Below are 19,758 nucleotides of genomic sequence, written 5' to 3' on the forward strand. Positions count from 1 at the left end.
AAACTGGGAGAGTTTTATCTGAGGAAACCTTTCACCCTTCAGAAGAAACAGGGAGATGGAATGCCCTACCTTCCCTGTCTTAAGAAGTCTGAATATCCAAGACAACTATAAATTCCTTTCCATATCCCAAGCACATTTGTTGAGAATTTCTTTCATCCCAAGCCAGACCAATGTGTTCAAAATTCCATCGAGATTGTTTGCCACTTCGCACACTTAGTGAAGCAGTTTGTGAATAACGCAAATCATTCACTTGTAATTAAGGAGAGTGCAATTGTTTCTCTATGCAACTGAGAGAAGAGAAGGGCTCTCCTGAGAAACGTCACTTACAAACATGACCTTAACTTAGTTATCCATTTAAGTATTGTTGGAATTAACAACAGCTCACGGCAGAAGACCTCTGCTCACGTTTACCTGGAGACTCGCTGAAAATCCATCTAAACTTCTTTAGAAAACGAAACTGGAGCAGAATTGTATCGGAATGAGAGTTCTCAGATCAACTCCCTAGATTTTGCTCTTGTCAACCAAGGGATACAAAAAGAGATTTTCTTACATTATTCCAACTGCAAGTAGAATCTGTAAGAGGGAAAAAAAAGAAAATTTTTAGGGGAAATGGAATTCAAATTTGGGGTTAGAGGAAGAAGAAAAAATTCAATTTTATTTTTGTGAATCTGGGCTTTATGCAGAGCAGATCGGACATCCTATTATTGGCTGCATTAAATAGCATGCAGAAAACGGAAGCTAAAGCGAAACCTGAGGCAAAGCCTCCGATGGGAGATGGAAGAGTAAGAGTCAGAGAAAGAGAGAAGGCGAGCGGGAGAGGGTCAGAGAGACAGAAAGGAGGGCAGCACTGGGAGAAGACATGAAAAATTAGAACAGGAGCTCCGAGCACTCGGGAGAGCAGGGGAAATGACAGTTGAAATTAGAACAGGAGCTAAGAGGAGCGAGCAGAAGGGGACGGCAGGAACCAAGAAATTTAAGGAGGGGAGGAACAACTGAGAGAAGTGGACAGAAAAAAGAAAGCTCAGCTTCACTAAGAGGGCCCGGGACTCATGTGTGTCTGGTAGACATGCCCTGTACGGATCAAAACAAATTATTTGTCTTTCTGAAATGACTCTGAAAGGTGGAATGGAATGTGCCCCAACAATCAATATTAAATTTTATGCCTGCTGCACCTTTCAAAAGCCTCAAGAAGACATTGATTCAAGTAAGTGTCACATTTTTAAATGCCCTTTGATTATTCACTTTAACAGTTGTAGAGCAGAAGTTTGCACCCTCAGGTGGGGACCAGTGAAAACCGAGGGGTGGTTTCTGATTACGGTTGTACAGCTGCGAGGATGTGCTGGTCATTGTGGCAGACGGAGGGATGCTCCGACAGGGGGAAGTGCTATTTCCTGTCCAACTGCAGCACGCATGTGAAAGCTGGGGGTTTGTGTTTTTCATTATATAGCAGGCGTTCTTAGAAAGCCGAGACTAGTCGTGCTTTCCGGTTGGTTTGGTGGTTTGGGGCAGTTTATAAGTTGTATTTTGTGGCCAGTGTATGAGAGGAAAATATTTGATTCCAATGGAGTGCTTTGGGAATCCTGACAGTGGGTTTCCCAGATGAGGCCTTTGCAGAACTGGCCAATCGGGACTCTGGCTTTGCAGAGTTTTACTGACGTAGCCTTATCTCCTGCAGTTAGACACCCACACTGGGTCAGAATTGGTTACACCAGGGGAAGGTTTGTATCTGGGACTGAATGAATCAGCTTTCAAGCTGGGACATATGATCTATTCATGCTCTGTGTTTCTCTATACCTAAATGCCAAAACTAGAGCCTAGGTTCTACGCCCAGAGTACATCCTCCATTGTATCAGAAATCTCCACTTATTGCCAATGAGTGCCTTTGAAATTAATCCACGACCCTATCTGCTCCATGCTTGACTTCCGTGCTACCTTCCCAGGAAACATAGGAGGGTGACTTTAAGGTGTAAGAAATTAGAGCATCCATATACAAACAAGAGGAAATGGGTGGCAAAGAGGAGGAAATTGCTGGATCAATGTTCTCAGGTAGGCAGGAAGGAATGAGATATAGCATACAAGAAGTTGGCTTGACTGAGGAGTTCAGACCAATGATTCATAGCAACAGGAGGGAAAATGGATTGACTATATGGATACAGACACAGTGTAAAATGTATGTAAGTTCTCCTCTAATTGCTTCTACTGTTTCCCATTAATGTAGTGACTAAGTTCAAAAGGGAGAGTGAGAATGGTGGAGGAAGGGTTAACAGTTTAGGTGAAATGATCTGAACCAGGATTGTGAAGAGGAGAATAATGGGTAAATGGAAGAAATTTCGCTGATTGCTGCTCATCCTCCCTCCTTTTCACAGCTAAAATTCTCTAGTGCATGGGCAGCTCCGCGTGCTCACACTGGCTTCATCGGCACCATTCATCCTAGCTTCCGGCATTTTCAGTTGTATCTTCTGTCACTTCTTCATCCCAAACTCTGTATGCTTTTCTCATTGTCTTCAACATATCTGCAGTAGGCCATTCCACACCACGGACCTCCCCAGACTTCTTGAAGTACTCCCCTTAATTCCATGACCGTGTAACAAGTGGGACCTCTTTCCACCATTCCTTTCTATATCCTTCTTTAAGTTTTCATTTTCCTACTCTCCACAAAAAGTACCCTCCCTCCAAGAGTGTGCATGTCCTCTTCATCCTCCTTCAATGAGAAACCCTGTGCATTCCCCCAGTCAGCCACACCCCGATGATCAATGTTCCCAAGCCAGTATCTTCAGCCAAACCTTTCCACATTCTCACGCTCCATTTCAAACTACCTGGTAAACATTTTTGGTAAATTATTCTGTCAAAAGATGCTGTTGTCTCACACCAAGATGTTTTAAGCTGTATTTCTCACCTTCCGCCACAAATCCTGATTTGTCTGTTGTTGTTAATAGCACGGTGAGTCTTTTAGAGCTCTAGGTTTGTATAATCGAAGTTATCTTCAGCTTTCTTCTTCCTCTCATCCTCACATCCAATAAGATCTGCCAGGGGCAGAGCCATTGTCTTCACAGCCTATGCCTCTCAAGAAGTCCCACATAGGGTCTCAAATATGACAGATATGTGGGGAATATGGAAAGTGAATATTCATGTAATATATACATAACTTGACTATTGCCTGTGCCATGCTGTCATACTTTCTCTTCCTTCATTGCTGCCAGAGTCTTACCTCCAGTCCAGTTTCCTGTAGATCTATCAGCCTTGGTGCACCATGTGGGCTAACCCCAAAAAGAGGCCCTCCCAATTTGCAATAGGTCAGAAGAGGTACAGGAAATAGAATGACTAAATGTTATAGAACTTAGTGTCTATTCAGGAAACATCCTTCATGGCTTTGCAAATAGGCAAAAATGTCAAGTCAGCTCTACTCTGAAGCCATTTGGAGACATTTGCAACAATGAATGCATGATTAAGTTTATTGTTTTGTAAACAGTTTGCAGACATTAGCCAAGGAAGAGTTATGGCGGCAGTTTACAAATAATTGCAATTGAATTAGGCAGACTGCAATGTAAAAGCAGTGCAAATAACTTGCCAATTCCATAAAATGTTTTGCAAACAGATTCTGGGAGAAAATAGAATGAGAAAAGCAGAAAATGCAGGAAGGGATGTTTTCAGAGTCTGCTCTGCAGATAGTGAGAGAGGATGCCCTCCTATTTTACCACAAGAGTGAAGCGCTGGTGAAAGGTGTTCATTTCTGCTTTGTTTCAGAGACAGACCTGGGCACAGACTTCAGAGCAGGAAAAGGGGGCAGGACTCAGTGATCTGGCAGGTAACAAATTCAATCCAACAGAAGTGGCAGAATGATTTTAAAATAGAGGATATGTGCTTGAACTGAGGGAGACTAGGGTGGGGACATCCCAGCTTGTGGAAATCACCATTCATAGCACTGCGCAACCATTTCCGAGACGAACCTTTGCCCATTGTCAGACAGCCACTGTATATGTGGAGTTGGCTTAACTGAAAATATTTATTTTATTAAATGTATATTATAGAACATATATATTTCTATTTTATTAAATATTTTGTCAAACATATATAATATGCATAAATAGCATATGTACATAGTTATATATGTACAGTGTATGTATATAGTACAGTATACGTATATATTATATATCATATGCATGTTAATATACATACATAATAAATGCATAATATTTAATAATATACAGTAAGTTAGTATAAAAGTTAATAACATATATCTTGTCAATATCAAGATTGTCTCTCCTATGCCAATGGTGCAAAAAACATTACATTAGTTTGCCTCCACCCAACTGTTTTATTCATTTTTTACTACTGATCCTATGAATTGAAAATACAAGTGCAACTATAAACACATTGGAATGAACGTAGAAATCAAATTAAAGAAAACCTATACAATTATATAGTTACTCACAGGACCTGCTTGGATAAGGATTCTTTGGCCACTTTAACTTAGCCTTTATGTTGAAAAAAAAATGCACAGAGCACTCATAAAAAGTGCGAACATGATTTAATGAGAGATTTTCTGGGTAAGAGCACCCACAGGGCTTTAGTGGTTAAAGGTTGGCTTTTTGTCTCAAAATGCATCCTGGACGTGTGGTTTTCCTATTCTAACCACACCCTTTATCAAATGCTATTGATTTTGTAACTATCCAACAAGACTTTCAGATTCCAAAATGCATTTTTGGAAGAATAAATGATCTCAAACAAACTCATGAGTTTGATCCCTCATAGCAAGGGATGGGATAATTGGTTTATATAAAGAGCCCACTCCTGTCTCCTCTGAAAAAATCCAGGAGCCATCACACATCAATAGAAATCTGAGCTGGTCAGAAGGATGGATTAAGGACTCAAATGTCCATCCTTCTCCACAACATTTTGAAGTCTACAATGGATGTATAACTTGTGGATTGACCACAAACATGTTTTAGGTCTACAGATCTGCACAGTAGCTGAGGCTCGGGTAAGGAGTCAAGTACATCATAATTAGACACTTCTTTGCACTGCAACTAGATGCAAAAATCCACCCATCATTTCCAGAGACAAATTCTGTTTACGCAGTGCCCAGCCTCATTTTGTGCCTTCGAAAGTTTCACTGTCTATCAAAGTGTTTTGGAGTAAGGCAGCTCATGACCACAAATGGAGCTTTGGGAGCTGAATCATTTGCAGCATTTTAGTTGCAAAGCAATTCTGTATCTTAGGAGTTGGCATAATAAGATGCTGCTGAGTTGGAAACTAAATAAAAGAGAACCTAGAAGACAAGGAGTCCAGAGACCGTCTTTCCCTTTTACTCTTTGCTCTTGTGTCCCTGAAAAGAGCCATCATTTTCTCTTTGCAGCGTACAGGAGAGAAAGAACCTAGCTTCAGCACTTGTTGATCCCATTAACAGGGAAGATTGACAGGAAGTAGACAATTATATCTGACATGAATATGGGTATGGAGGGGGTTGTTGAAATGGAGACCCTTGCTAATGGAAGAAAGATGACCCTAGCCTTTTGACAGATGTCAAGTAGATTGGAGTCCAGGGAAGTTACAACCACTTAATCTGCATCACAAAAGAAGACAAATTGTAGGACTGATAACCTCTTTATTTTTTATTCTATAATTTTTTACTCTACAGTGTAGAAAGATAGTGTTCTCAACTTGCTAATGTGGTTCAGTATTATTCGTCCAGAGTTTCAATGGCACCGGGACTTTTGTTAGTGGGTGGCCTCTTCTCTGGGTCAAGGAAGAAAAGAAATAAATGGAAAAAGAAGTGAATAAAGAAATGATATAAATCAATCCAAGAATCATAATTCTTCAATGAAATTTTGACCTCAGTTACAAGAATGCAATTTCTGTCTCTGTCTAAGAGGCATCGGTTACTTATTTAATGCATTATACGAAAGTAAGGTAAGTATGAAAAATGTACTTGAACTCCATTTGGTTCTAAAATATAATGGAGACAGAAATTTTTTTTCATTCCCAAATAATCTTTTATCCTTTGGAGATGTGTGTGTGTGTGTGTGTGTGTGTGTATTTCTGAGGAAAAAATTGTTTTAAAAAGCAGTTGCTTTGTTTCTCAAATATACTAGTACAGGAAATGAGGCAAGTGGAAGAAATGTTTACCTGTGACTATTGTACTCTTATATATTACGTCTTTTATTACTTTCCTTTTCTAAAGAGTAAGGCCCCAAAAAACTGCCTTCTATTCCCATGTTTAGAGCTTTTGAGTCCTATTCAAGGCCAATTCAACTTGGTAAAACTTAGGATGTTCCTCCAGTGGAAGAAATTTCCTGATACTGAAATTTGATGACACTCAAAGGTAATATGCAGAGGAAATCCCATCCACCAATGACAAGTAGTTTTCTCTTAAACTTTTAGAGAAGTTGATGGTGGGATTCAGAGGGCCGCTGTTACTCCAACGTGAATGAACTTGGCCTGGCGAAGGCACAGAGCTATTGGAAATCCCACACAATAAACCAGGTTATGGGGCCTTATATTCCACCATTTCCTTATGATAACCAGATTACTTACTTGTGATGCTCTTTGGATCAATGCACATTTCTTGAGTGTCTACGTTGTGTGAGGTAGTGCCCTAGGTGTTTGAGCTTCGAAGATGGAGGATTTGACTTCAAGTAACTTACAGTCTAAGGCAAAATTCACAGGCATATTTTTTCAATGCAATCTAATAACATAAGGAGGTCAGTAAAGGTGGAGCAGGTGAGATGCAATGCATCCCGACAAGGTCTGAATGCTCTCTGCTTAACAAAGGCATTCCTAGAAAGCTCAGCAGTGAGCCAGATGAAAGAACACCATCAGTTTCCAAGCCAGAGGAAGTAGCATAAGGACAGTCATACAGGAGTGACCTGGCATGATGAGACATGAGTGCTTCTCAGGAAACTATAGCCCCAGTCCAGGCCTTGCATACCCTCATTCTTCGCCTATCAATCATATTCTGATCGATCCTTCCAGTCACAACTCCAATACCACTTTGGCTGTGGGGTCTCCTGTAAGCTCCCACTTGTGGAAAGGATTTCTCCCCTCTGTAACCTTTGGAAGATTTCAACTCCCTCCCTTCCTTCCTTCTTTTGATTTGTTTCAAATTTTCTTGAATTATACTTATTTATTCTCCTCCCTGTAACTATTCCATTGAAGTTGTTGTGAGTGTTTTTGTTGAACCAGGATGCTCTAAGCCTTTCCATGTATTATCTCATTTAATCCTTACACTAATCCCTTGACCTAAGTAATATTTACCCCACTCTACAGATGTGGAAACTGAGGCACAGCTGGCTTAAGTAACTTACCCAAAGATACAGCTAATATGTTATAGAGTCTGGATTCTACCTCAGCCAGTCTGATTCCAGGACCACAACACTGCAGCTATCTTCATGTGTCTTATCTCCTTAGCTAGATTTTAAACCTCTTGAATGTAGAAACAATAACTTGTTATTTGCGGTTCACACAATGCTTACTCTCTTGACATTGTAGTTGGTGATCACAGACTATTTATTGAATGAGTGAGTGAATGAAGAAATAGATGACTGTGCAAACTCTACTTAGAAAGTTGGTGGAAAAAAGCAGCCTACAGAAAACTGAGCAGAAGAGTGACAGACAGAAAGGATATAATGATATTTAAGGATGATAGGAAAGGCAGTAGAATGCGGAGCTTTCACTTGGTCTTTGCAGTAGTCAAAATACTGATGTGAAGATCTGGGTCAGAATAGATGCCATGAGAATGGAACATAAAAACTGGAGACCTTAGCCTTTTTAAAGGGGAAAGTTGTAGATGTGTAGAAAGATATTCTTGCAATAGAAAAAATTCTAATTGTCCTAATGAAAAATAAGCAAGCACTGAAAAAAATAAAAGCAAAATCACTCATGATCCTACCATCTAATGGTAAACAGAATGAACATTTTTTATATAATCAACATTGATCATTGCATGAAAATCAATTTAAAATACTAGACAAAGCAAGAAAATTGTCATGTCAATTTCCCCTCAAAACTCCAGCCCCAAAATATTACACTATATTAATATCCACTTTGAATTGCCAAATGGCTGGTCCATTTGATTGTGTGGAAACTGACCAGTAACATAAATAACTCAGTAAATAACTAAGTTGACTCAGCTTGAGTCCAATTCCATCACCATAGGCATCACTGCCTGCTGAAATTTGAGGATGCAGAAGTTGGGTACACCCCAGCCTGATCTTCTGAACAGTGAAATACTCCAGTGAGACATCCTCTGGTTTGACTATCTACTGATGAACAATTCTCTGACTTAACTCATTCATTCTATGCAGATAGATAATGCTTATGGGGCTTTTTATATGTCCCTTCTGTCTAGTTTCTTTAAAAGAAAATACCAACATTTTCACAGATTCATTAACGTTGTAAAATCCACCTATATTGTACAAGTGGTAACTTTGCCTCTGTAAAAAATATAAATTAATTGAAAAGTTGCATTGCAGACACCAATTAAGTAGAGTATTTTTTTTCTTAGCATAGTAATTTCAAATGCAGCCCATTATAAATTCATAAGTGAGGGCCGGCCTGGTGGTGCAGCGGTTAAGTTCGCACGTTCTGCTTCTCGGCAGCCCGGGGCTCGCTGGTTCAGATCCCGGGTGTGGACATGGCACCGCTTGGTACGCCATGCTGTGGTAAGCATCCCACATACAAAGTAGAGGAAGATGGGCACGATGTTAGTTCAGGGCCAGGCTCCCTCAGCAAAAAGAGGAGGACTGGCAGTAGTTAGCTCAGGGCTAATCTTCCTCACACACTCAAAAAAATTCATATGTAAGCAGCCAAATTGTAAAACTGATTCTTTGAGAGGAAAGTAGGAGTTATTAATTATATAACATTCCCTCTGGAATTCCTTCAAGAGGTAGGGCTCCCCCAGTTCCAAGAAAATGAAATGTATTGATGTTGATTCATAAATCTAATATTTATTATGCCTCTCCTCTGTGCCAGGAACTGTGCTGGGGGATGACTCATACATAATTTCTCTCCAGAAATGCATCTGGCTATACATATGACCAATGTACATATGTGTATTTCTTCTATTAGGATAATTTATAAGACAATTGCTATTGTCTGAGTCAATCAGCTTGACAAAGACTGTTGTCAGAGAAGTACTTGTTTAGTAGATACTTGCCATAGCTTTGGTCTGTTTTCCCACCTGTCTCCATCAGCAGATTTTATCTTATAGAATTTCAAGAGACATTTCTAGAACATAAATGAGACTGTTTCTATAGTGGGAAAAGATGCAACATAGTTTGTAATTTAGGTGTCAAGATATTACCAAGATTTATTAAATAACCATCATACGCCCAAAACAACCATTAGATATTAGAGGTTTCCAGTTGGAAAAAATTTTTTCCGGAAACCGTCACATTGAATTTGGAATTTATATTTACTAGTTGTTCTAGTGTCTGTAAATGGAAGACAAAGTCTACCAAAGGTTACTTGAAAATATGTTTTGATGATTCGGTGAATCCAAAAGGAGTTGCAAAAAGCTGCAAATCACACGTGTTCCTCGTTAACTCGGAACGCCTGGCTTTAGACCTTGGTCTTTGGAGTTATATGACCTAGTTGATCATATAACTTCTCTAAATTTCTGACTCCTCCACTGTAAAATAAGATTTTCTGACAAAGATGCTGCAACAGTAACGACATAATGGATATAATGTGCTTTGTAAATTCTAAAGTGACAAATAATGTTACTAATCTACTGTCTCAATAATATTCCGGTTTAAAGCAATAAATTGTAAATAATCTTAAATTGCCATTATCTTCCCAAAATTCATAGTCCACATCATTTGTGCATAAGGACAAGCACAAAAATTCTTATAGATGGGTTACACCTTGAAGCCTACTATGTTTAAAGGAGAAGCACGTTATTCGTAATATGCCAACATACTGCTGATCCGTTACTAGGGAAACATGAATATGTGCTGATGACAATCTGACAAAATCTGGTTTTGCCTTCTTCTCCAAGGTCTCGGGTCAAAAGAATGGTTGATGATGAAGGGACAGAGTAAAACTTGGGGGCCCACCCAACGCTAAACCATGCCCTCTCCAGCATGGTGCTTTCCACCAAGCACTTTTGTTTCTGAGGAAGCTTCCAATTTGTAGCAACTTGAAGTAACTTCCCAAAAGTTAACCCTGTGCAGTGCTTGCCTGCGGGCCAGTAGATGCAGCTCCAAGGGCCCCTTAGGCTAGGCTGCTCCAGATAGCCCAGAAATGTCTGAATTTTTGACGCAGCAGACACTTCCCTGGGAAAGCAAAACTCACCCTGGAGCCCCCCACGTACAAATTGTAGTCACCATTTAAACCATCATCACAGTATTTGAGGTTAGTAAAACATATTGCTTGAGCTATAAAACATTCTAAACTAGCATTCCAAATGTCTCGCCTCAAGCAAGCACTTAAATTAAAGTTTCAGACAGCTGGCACTGGAATCATAATAACAGTTTTACACAAAGGGATTGGCTAAACATGATTATTGTTTTGATAATTTATTGTCAACAGGTATTATTGTGCTCTGATCCCCATGCTTGGCTTTCTTTCTTCTCTGTTGTCAACAGGTGACGACGAGGTCTGGTTCAGGTTATAGAGAAGGAACATTCAATGCCCTGGTCCTGGGTAGATCTCACACACACACACACACAAAGGAAGCGCAGTATATTGTCATTAATTTCCACAATCCAATCATTTTTACTGTCTCCTTTGTATGACTTGCTTTGTTTGTAGGGGAAGAATCTGAAGGTACTATTCTCAGTACCCTTATTGCAAAAGAAAAAGGAAAAAAAAAAAAAGCTTGACTCCCTAAATATAACCCATATTCCCTTGGAATATCTACAGAATATCTAATTCCTAATATCTAATTTCCCATGCTTCTCTTTGTGGAAAAGATAAAAGCAGAAAAAGCCACGGTATTTCTTTTGTACTTTAAAGCATGTACACATAGGCACATGGGTGCTGGTTCACCCAAGAGACAGATAATGCTGACAATAGCTATTTGCTCTTTAGCCAATTCTCAAACACAATATTTGGCAGCCTTATTAGCATCTTTTCAGGTATAACAGATTCTCTGTTCACTCCAACTTGGAACGCCTTGAAAGATTTCATTTCCACCACAGGGAAATATGCATGATTGACATTGTTGTTCCATTTTACTCAAACTGGACCCATTCACAAATTCCCTAGCAGAATTAGAAACACGCAATTGTATTTTTATTGTTAAGCCTGAGTCCCACAAATCCTACAGGCACACTTTGTTCTCAGTCTTTGTGAACCATTGAAAGCAGTGTGGTAACACGTTGCACCATTTTAATGAGAAAGTAGACATCACTTGTCTTTCGGTGGCGAGATTGCTATGTAAGTGCAACTAGTTTTTCTGGTTTGTGTTTTTCTGTGCAGAAAACATACTGAAAAAATTTGGAAGGAGTCAAATATAGTCAGTATGCTTAGGTCAGTCAAGAGGGAAATAAAAGGACACATTTGAATACCTTTAAATTTTTTTCTGAACGTGACTTTTCCATTGACTTTAATTAAGGTTTCACTAAACCCTGAGTTTGGGAAGCTTTTAATTGAGGGAGAATTTGCTTACTGGGCATATTTTTGTGGGCTGTGAAGAGAATAGCTATAATAAATGAGTCTTCCAACTTTAGCGTAAAATTCAACTTTGTTCCACCTTTGCAGAAATTGGTTATAGATCCACTCTTAAGAAATGAGCCATGCCGCAATAATGATTTTTATCTCATAATAAAGTGGCACAAAGTTGGCTCCAGCACACTTTATAAGTATATTGCCTGCCGACAAATTAATCCAATTAGCAAAGGTGAAGGTTTATAATTGGGGTTAACTAGAATTTAACTGGTCATTGCTAATCAAACCCTCCGTCACCTCCCCTAGAGCATGGTCCCCTAAGTTATTCGAGTAGTGGCATCTAGTCCCACGATCAAACCAAAAGTCTGACTTCAAAAATCCCTTTTCAAGAAAATCGGGTAGAGCCACCCTTCCCAAGTCATGACAACAATGGAACTTCGTGGTATGGTATTTTCCTGCTGTTTGGGAGAGTGGATGTCCCCGCCCCACCCCCTCCCCCTTCCCTGACTACTGAGAGTATTTTTATATAGTTCAAGTCCCCATTGGTCTGCAGTTTGCACTGCGGTTTAAAAAGTAATACATCTTTTCTTAGATGTACCCCAGTTTCTGCTTTTTAATAGACATGATAATGAGCTTCTGGGTCTTCATTTCCCAGTGTGCAGAGAGCTCGAATAAATCTTCGATTGTTCACAACCCAGGAGAAGGTTCCGGAGCACTGGGATCCATTGCAGTCTCTCTAAACAACTATTGTTTTAAGAGTATTTTTTTGATGTTAGACTTTTCCGGTGCCATTGAATTTTTTTCCAATATATTCGGTGGCATCTGCTTATATCCAGCTGAGACAGAATGGAATTCCTTTTAAAGTGAATCAGAGTGAATGAAAGTTCCCAACTGTTTTGGAGTGGCATAATATGTCAGCTGCAATCTTGGCTGTGGAAAAGGTTGCCTAGTAGGTAAAAGGAAAAGAAAAGCTTTACTCTAGACTTTCACAAAAACACGTGTGCTTGGGCAGTCCGAGTATTGTTTCCTAGATTTCAAAATTTTGGAAGATGTTTCACTTTTTTGTGTAGACAGAAGCCAATATGAAAATCTGTTTGACCACTTTGGGGATTATTTGTTGTTTTTGAAGACACATTTCCATCTAGCATAATATAATTCATATTAACAAAATGCTTTCCAAAAAAACCGCTAATTCGAAGGCCTATCTAAAAAACTTATAAATATACAATTACATATTTCTCTCAATTTTTTTAAAAATCAAAACATCCTTTGGGCAATATCTGTTTTCATGGTTTTTTTAAAGATTTGCACCTGAGCTAACATCTGTTGCAAATCTTCTTTTCTTCTTCTTCTTCTCCCCAAAGGCCCCCAGTACATAGTTTTATATTACAGTCGTGAGTGGCTCTGGTTGTGCTATGTGGGACACCGCTTCAGCATGGCCTGATGAGCAGTGCCATGTCCGCACCCAGGATCCAAACCAGCAAAACCCTGGGCTGCCCAAGCAGAGCACGAGAATTTAACCAGTTGGCCTGAGGCCAGCCCCTCTGTTTGCAGTTTTGTTGACAACTCTGAAAATAGAAATCCTGATACTGCAAAGGCCTAGTGTGGCCAGGTTTTTTAGTGGAAAAAATGTGCTTCCTCTCTCCTTTTTTTTTAATTGGGGTGGGGGGACAATGTCATCAGGTCTATAATTTGATACGACCTCAAGTTATGCTTAAAAGAACTTATACTACATTGAGTAGAATTTTTGTTTATTATAGCTAAGGTAATTGATGATACTTCCACTAATTCTAAAATAATTCCTTGGAAATTGTCTTCCTATTACTACAGATGTAATTCTACCTATTTCCCTAGCCAGCTGGATCCGGTGGGAGATCTATTATCGTGGTTGAGGTATATTTTAGTTTAACTGTTTTTTGTTCGTGTCCTTGTAAGAAAGGAAGAAGATGGTAGCTTGAGCCCATCCCCAAAGCTTTAACCAATTGACTATGATTGAATACATTCTCTTATTACTGCTCACTGGGACCGGCTTATGAAATGCACATTTCATTTTTATCCAGGACATGGGGATGTGGGGCTAAAGCAGAATATTACTTGAAATTCAGTGCACCACAGTCTACAGAAAGCTGCACACCAAGATTGTGGAAGAGTTATAATTTTAATTCTTTTTACAATGACAAGGTTATTCCTGAGTTAAATTATCATTGTCTGTTAAACCAAACAGCACTGTGGCAGTTTTTGGAGGACAAGGTGGCTTATTCTAATTGGTAGGAACTGTAGATTCCTATGCTGAATTTTAGATCTAAGCATTTGCAAATTAATAGGGTGATTGAAGAGAAGGATATATTTACTATCTGTTTGGGCTGAAATGGGTACTTGGTGCCACGTATCTTAATGCAGCAAGCCATCATTGTGGTTATTACTGCTTCTGTGATAGCCAGGTAGAAGCCCCTGCTCTTGCTCTGGCTTCTCCAGTTAATCCCTAACAATCAATTAATTCCTGAAAAACAGTAATGACTGGACAAAGATGTGAGCCTTTATAATATCAAGGAGGATGTGTTTGACATTGGTCATTGGAAAGGCTGTGCTTGCGGAATCCCGAAAGTTTAAGAGCATGGAAGCTCAGCTGTCATCAAGCCAAATTCAGTTCTGTAATATCTTCCTGCTCAATAGAATCTGCTGCAGCTCTCTGTTTTTTGGTATCAGCTTCAACTATGACATGCTCTGTTTATAGAGTTTGTGTCAACAATAGGGTTTGGTTACATGACTCATATGAACATTCTGGGCTTGTAATTTTGTTAGCTTATTTTTCTGTATTTACATAAAAGGACAAAATGAAACAGAGGAATTTGTTTTACCATCATGTATTAGGGATAATAAATATATATATATATAAATAAGTAAGCATCAAGCATATGTATATTCAGGACTGAACAAAAAAACCTCAAAAATTCAGAACCGTAATAGAATTGAAAGTGTACATTTATTTTGTGTACACTATTTAGCAGTTTATATTTTCAGTATGTAATATGTCTTCCTCCTGAAGGAAATTAGCGATGAAATAGATCAAATAACTTGGCAAATCTTTCAAAGTAGAAAACGGGGGATTTTGTTCGTTTCCCACAATAGCAACAGGGATTTTTCACAATCACTTTATACTGCCAAACCAAAAAAGATAAATAAATTCAGATAAAGCCAAATTAATCAAATTAGAGCTATGTCCCCAAAGAGGATTAGGACATGCTCTTCTTTTTGTGATATATCTATAGGAAAGGATCTGATATTTGAATTAACGGCCAACATTTAAAAATTGAGAGTGCAAATAAAAACATAGATTTTAAGTTTTTCTTGAAAATTCAGATCTGGAAACACTGGACTTTCATTTCCACCCGTAAACAAAAGGCCTGGTTTGAGCAACTGCCCGGTTAAACCAAGCATGCTCTCTCCTCCCATTTTCTGTAATCCCTACTTGGCCCACTCAACTCAAGTTGCCAGAGTGATCCTCATGACCTTCTGGTTGCCAGCCAATTTGTGGCTTAACATGGAACAAGGACATCCTCAAACTCCTTTCACCTCTGTGTTCTTTGTCAGGACCATCTTTTTAGGCCATGTCAACCCATCTACTATCTTCCATCCCTCATCTGCTTTCTACCTCTATAGCTTTCCCAGATCACCCCTGCTCAGGAAAACTCCGCTTGCTCCAATCCGTGGTTCTCCTTTGCTTGAGACAAAAATTCCCTCCCATGTAGCACTCTCTATCGCTCTCAGCTCTGCCCTGGGCCTGAGCCTATTCTACATTCCCTGCACACTTTGATACATGATCCACTCAAGAGAAGCCTGTGGTATCAAAAAAAATTAATATTGGCTGAAATAAATATACCTTCAGCGACATGGTTCTCCTCATCAGTTTCTTACAATGACGCTACAGGAGTCATGCTATAGGTACTCATAACTTCCCTGTGAGCTAGAATTTGGCCCCTGCAATCAGATATTTAGAATAATTTTGTATGTTCCTTTTTAAATGTTTCTGCAATTCAGTTTTTCCTCCATATTTTTCCTCCATATTCAGTCTTTCCTAAATAAGACAGAAAATTCCTGAAGTCAAAGACAAAATCTTCCAGTTCCTGATGCCCTTTAAGAACAGGGAATATGATCCTATGACCCAAATGATAGAACCCATAGCTCTTGCCTCAGAACTCACACCACATTTGTACCATTTGCACTGCACTTATCACATTTTTTTTCATATTAAATAGTAATAGATTATACTGTCTCTATGGGCAGGGATTGTACCTTATGCAACTTTGTATTCTCCTTAAGGAAAATCATCTTTCTATGTCTTTGAATTAATGAAAGAATTTTGAAATTAGTCGAAGAATGTTGACTGATTCAATGGACATGAGAACATAAATTCACAGTGCCCTAGATTAACATGCGAAGTCACCAACAACTCATCCAAGATTCCTATTCACAGCTTGAAATGTCTGCAGATGCCCCAGGACAGAGAATCACAGAAGGGAGGAGCCCTCAGGGGCAGTGAGCAAATGTGCAGGCAGCTTATTCACAGAACTATGCTCCTATTTCCTTCCAGATCGTACCCCCTCTCACCACATCCTTTTACTGTTGGAAGTATTAAATTGCCATATGAAGGCAGTTAATGTAAACCAGGTACTTTCCATCATTAGTCCTTCCTTTGATTTAAGGCCTTAAACTTTCCTGATCAAATGGACGCACATCTGAACGGGTTATCTCCTGATAGCGCTAGAGTGGGAATCAGTTTATCACTGTATCTAGCTAGAATAGTCCTTCAAGAGAAGGGGACACAAGGTGGATAAGTTTTGATTTATGAATTGGAAAAGAAGAGTTCTAGAATGGAGAATCTTGGTGGGATATCTATGTTGGCGACTTTCATATTAGGGCAAGATAGGTCTAAAGAGACAATGACTATTTTTGTAAATGGCTGTCTTATGATCTTGAAAATAACATCATGTGATTGCTCCCAAAAATTGCACCAAGGAGAATTGGTTCAGGGTGCATTGGAGTACCTCAAATGCTCTCCATAATGCTTTTTGCTTTTCCCATAATAAAAGGAAAATAATTGTCAAATCCCATGTCAATTTTTTTAGCTATATGTTTCATGTACGACTTCAAAATAGGAATATAAATTAAGAGAACCTCAAAGCTCATATATGCAAAATTCTTGAAAAAATGGCAAATCTTCAAGGACAAGTTATTCCTCCAGAAAGGAAAGGAAAGATGCAGAGGAAGAGCAATTGAAAGGCCGGCCCAGTGGCACAGAGGTTAAGTTCACACATTCCGCTTCGGCGGCCCGGGGTTCCCCGGTTCGGATCCCAGGTGCGGACATGGCACTACTTGGCAAAAGCGATGCTGTGATAGGCGTCCCATGAATAAAGTAGAGGAAAATGAGCATGGATGTTAGCTCAGGGCCAGTCTTCCTCAGCAAAAAGAGGAGGATTGGCAGTAGCTAGCTCAGGGCTGATCTTCCTCAAAAAAAAAAAAGGTGGGGAAAAGGAAGTCAAAGGAAGAGAAGTTTAAGATATTGCCTTCAGCTTTCCCTGTTTCTAATTGTTACATGAAATTCCACCCATTCCAAAACATGCCCTGTTCTCTCAGCCTCCCATTCTGCTACACCACTGTCTGTCTTGGTTTCTCTATACCCAATACACGTGTGTACACACACACACACACACACAGTTTAGGTTCCTTACTCTGTTTATTTTCATCAGCAGAAATGTGAAGCAGTGACAAGATGAGCTTCCTATCAGACTGCAAACTCTTGTATGAATAGCTTCAAAATCAGGTGGACCCAATTATTTCCTAGAAGATACTTCTATGTCTATGTCCTTAGGATCTGCCTTAAGGATTTCACATTTTGTATGTCTGAATAGGCTCCAATAAAAAATTTGCAGGGAAAAAAAAAGACAATCCCAAAAAACACTGCTACTTAACATTTTGGGGACCTTGAGTAAGTTTCTTAGACATTATTTTTCCCATTTTATTGACAAAGAAAAATGAGACTGCTTCAGGGGATTATTGCGAAGGTTGATATGTGAAATCACCAAATAGAGTGACAGGCACATAGTTAGTGAAGACTCAGTGAGTGGCTATTTCCTTCCACTTTCTCAGCATTCCTTTAGTTGACTATAAGTGTGTTCAAAGAGTCCTTCGCAGAAACGTTGATAAAATTTCTTTCATGAAGTCAGTATGAGTTTTCACTTTTCTTCCATTTGGCATATGAAAGACGTAAAAGGAGAAGCACAATAAGGAGGACCCATGGACTGCCACAAGCGACCTTCTTGAAGAGAACATCTGGGCAACAGAACATGCAGGCTCCATGGTTGGGTAGCTACATCATTCAGAAGAAAAAGGACAAAGATGTCTCCAGAAATCTATCTTGGGCAGATTTTCTTCATCATGTCCCTATCTGTTGGAGTCTTCCACCTAGATTATAAAAAGGTCATAGAAGAAATGAAAAGTCATATAAGTATTCTTTTCCAAATATGCTTCAATGTTCCTGTCAATATTCACTTGGGATCCACCACTGATTCTGAGATCGTCAAAGGACATTTGGTCTAGATTAATAGCCTAAATTAATTAATTAGCTTCATTGTCTCATTGCCTTCACTTCTCTTCCTCTGTCTTCCCTTCTCTCCTCCCAATTGCTTTTCCTCTGTGTCTTTCTTTTCCCTGCTGGAGGAATAATTTACTCATCCTTGAAGAATTGCTATTCCCCTAAGAATTTTGCATATATGAGCTGTGAGGTTCTGTTAATTTACATTCCTATTTTGAAGTCGTATATGAAACATACAGCTAGAAAAAAATTGAAATGGGATTTCACAATTACATTCCTTTTATTCTTGGGAAAATGCAAAAAAAAAAAATTATGGGGAGTGTTTGAGATAACAATGAGAAACCCCAATGCACCCTGAATCAATTAGCCGTGGTGCAATTTTTGAGAGTGATCACATGAGGTCGGTCAAAGAATTCACTGTTACAAGTTGAGAGAAGAATCACCACGCAGACATGGGAGGCCGATAGAGTCAGTGAGTCAACCTTTATGATCTCTCCGAGATCACCGTTCTGAGTTTTCTCCACATCCAATCCGACTACAATAAGCTAGAGACAAGAAAGAATTTACCGGCTGTACCCATCAATTAATTACAGAGACTAAGGGTCCTCTGAAGTTCCAGAGAGGCATTAGCTTTGTTTATGTTTCCAGTAAGCCCTCCTAGATAGGTAAAGATCCTCTTTGTCAGGCGCTAAGTTTTCATTAGAAGTAATTATATCAGTTATGTGGTATTAAAATGGAGAATAAAATAGTGAGGATAGAAAGGTGATTTAATAAGTGAAAATTGAATAATATGGCCAGAACCTTTCTTTCCTCCTTTTTCCCTCCATCCCTTTCCATCAACTCCTCATGTCTCCTTATCCTACTCCTGATAGGAAGGCCACTGAGCAGAAGACAATCACCATGAAAGCAGCTAATCGTGCGGCTTTTGCCCGTTAATCAGTGTTTCTGTGGCTGACCATTGTTTACAGAGGGAAGGGGCCCAAGATTCTTGATCTCAAATAGTCTCTCCAGCAAGCCGCCGCCGCAGCCTAGGTTTAATTAACTGCCTATCCCTGCCCTGGTGTGACTTGCATGGCTGGGAAGGTGTTTCCCAAGGAAATCAGAATGGGGGGCAGAGAGGGAAAGAAGGAAAAAAAAGGTGAGTTCAGGAGGGCAATGAGGCGGGGGTTAACAACGCTGCTTAAGATCAAGGGCTGGAGTGCTGAGATGCTGCCAGACTTGAAAACTTTAATTTACTGTCACTGTTAGCCCCCTTTGAGGTTTATAGTGGTATTTATACACACAGCATCAATCACATGAAACAAGGAGGGGATTTATAGTTTGTTTTAAAGACTGCAAATGCAATGTAATGCAAATAGCTTGCCTCATGGGCATTTACGTTTAATGGGAAAATTACAGATGCAAAAGATTGGTAGAACAAATTTTAAATTGACTTTATTACATCTAGTGCTTCTCAGAGAATACTATTAAAAAAAAAAGAAAGATATGGTAATGGAGTTCTGCACTGTAGTCTGACAACTTAAATTCCACTTAACTGACTTTCCTTTTTTTTTCTT

General features: G+C 39.3%; 1 long non-coding RNA gene across 2 annotated transcripts in view; it reads left to right on the top strand.

The window, feature by feature from the left end:
• Window positions 1–692: 692 nt before the first annotated feature.
• The window catches only part of LOC139041755 (uncharacterized), a 153,580-nt gene continuing 134,514 nt past the window's right edge, over window positions 693–19,758 (top strand). The window contains exons 1-2 of one of the 2 annotated variants that reach the window (XR_011497601.1): window positions 693–1,204; window positions 3,745–3,805. This is a non-coding gene — a long non-coding RNA (uncharacterized lncRNA). The remainder of the gene's footprint in view (window positions 1,205–3,744; window positions 3,806–19,758) is intronic. The other variant, XR_011497602.1, reaches the window with a different exon arrangement.

The sequence above is a fragment of the Equus asinus genome, chromosome 2 (assembly GCF_041296235.1).
Source record: "Equus asinus isolate D_3611 breed Donkey chromosome 2, EquAss-T2T_v2, whole genome shotgun sequence".
Classification (NCBI taxonomy): Eukaryota; Metazoa; Chordata; class Mammalia; order Perissodactyla; family Equidae; genus Equus; species Equus asinus.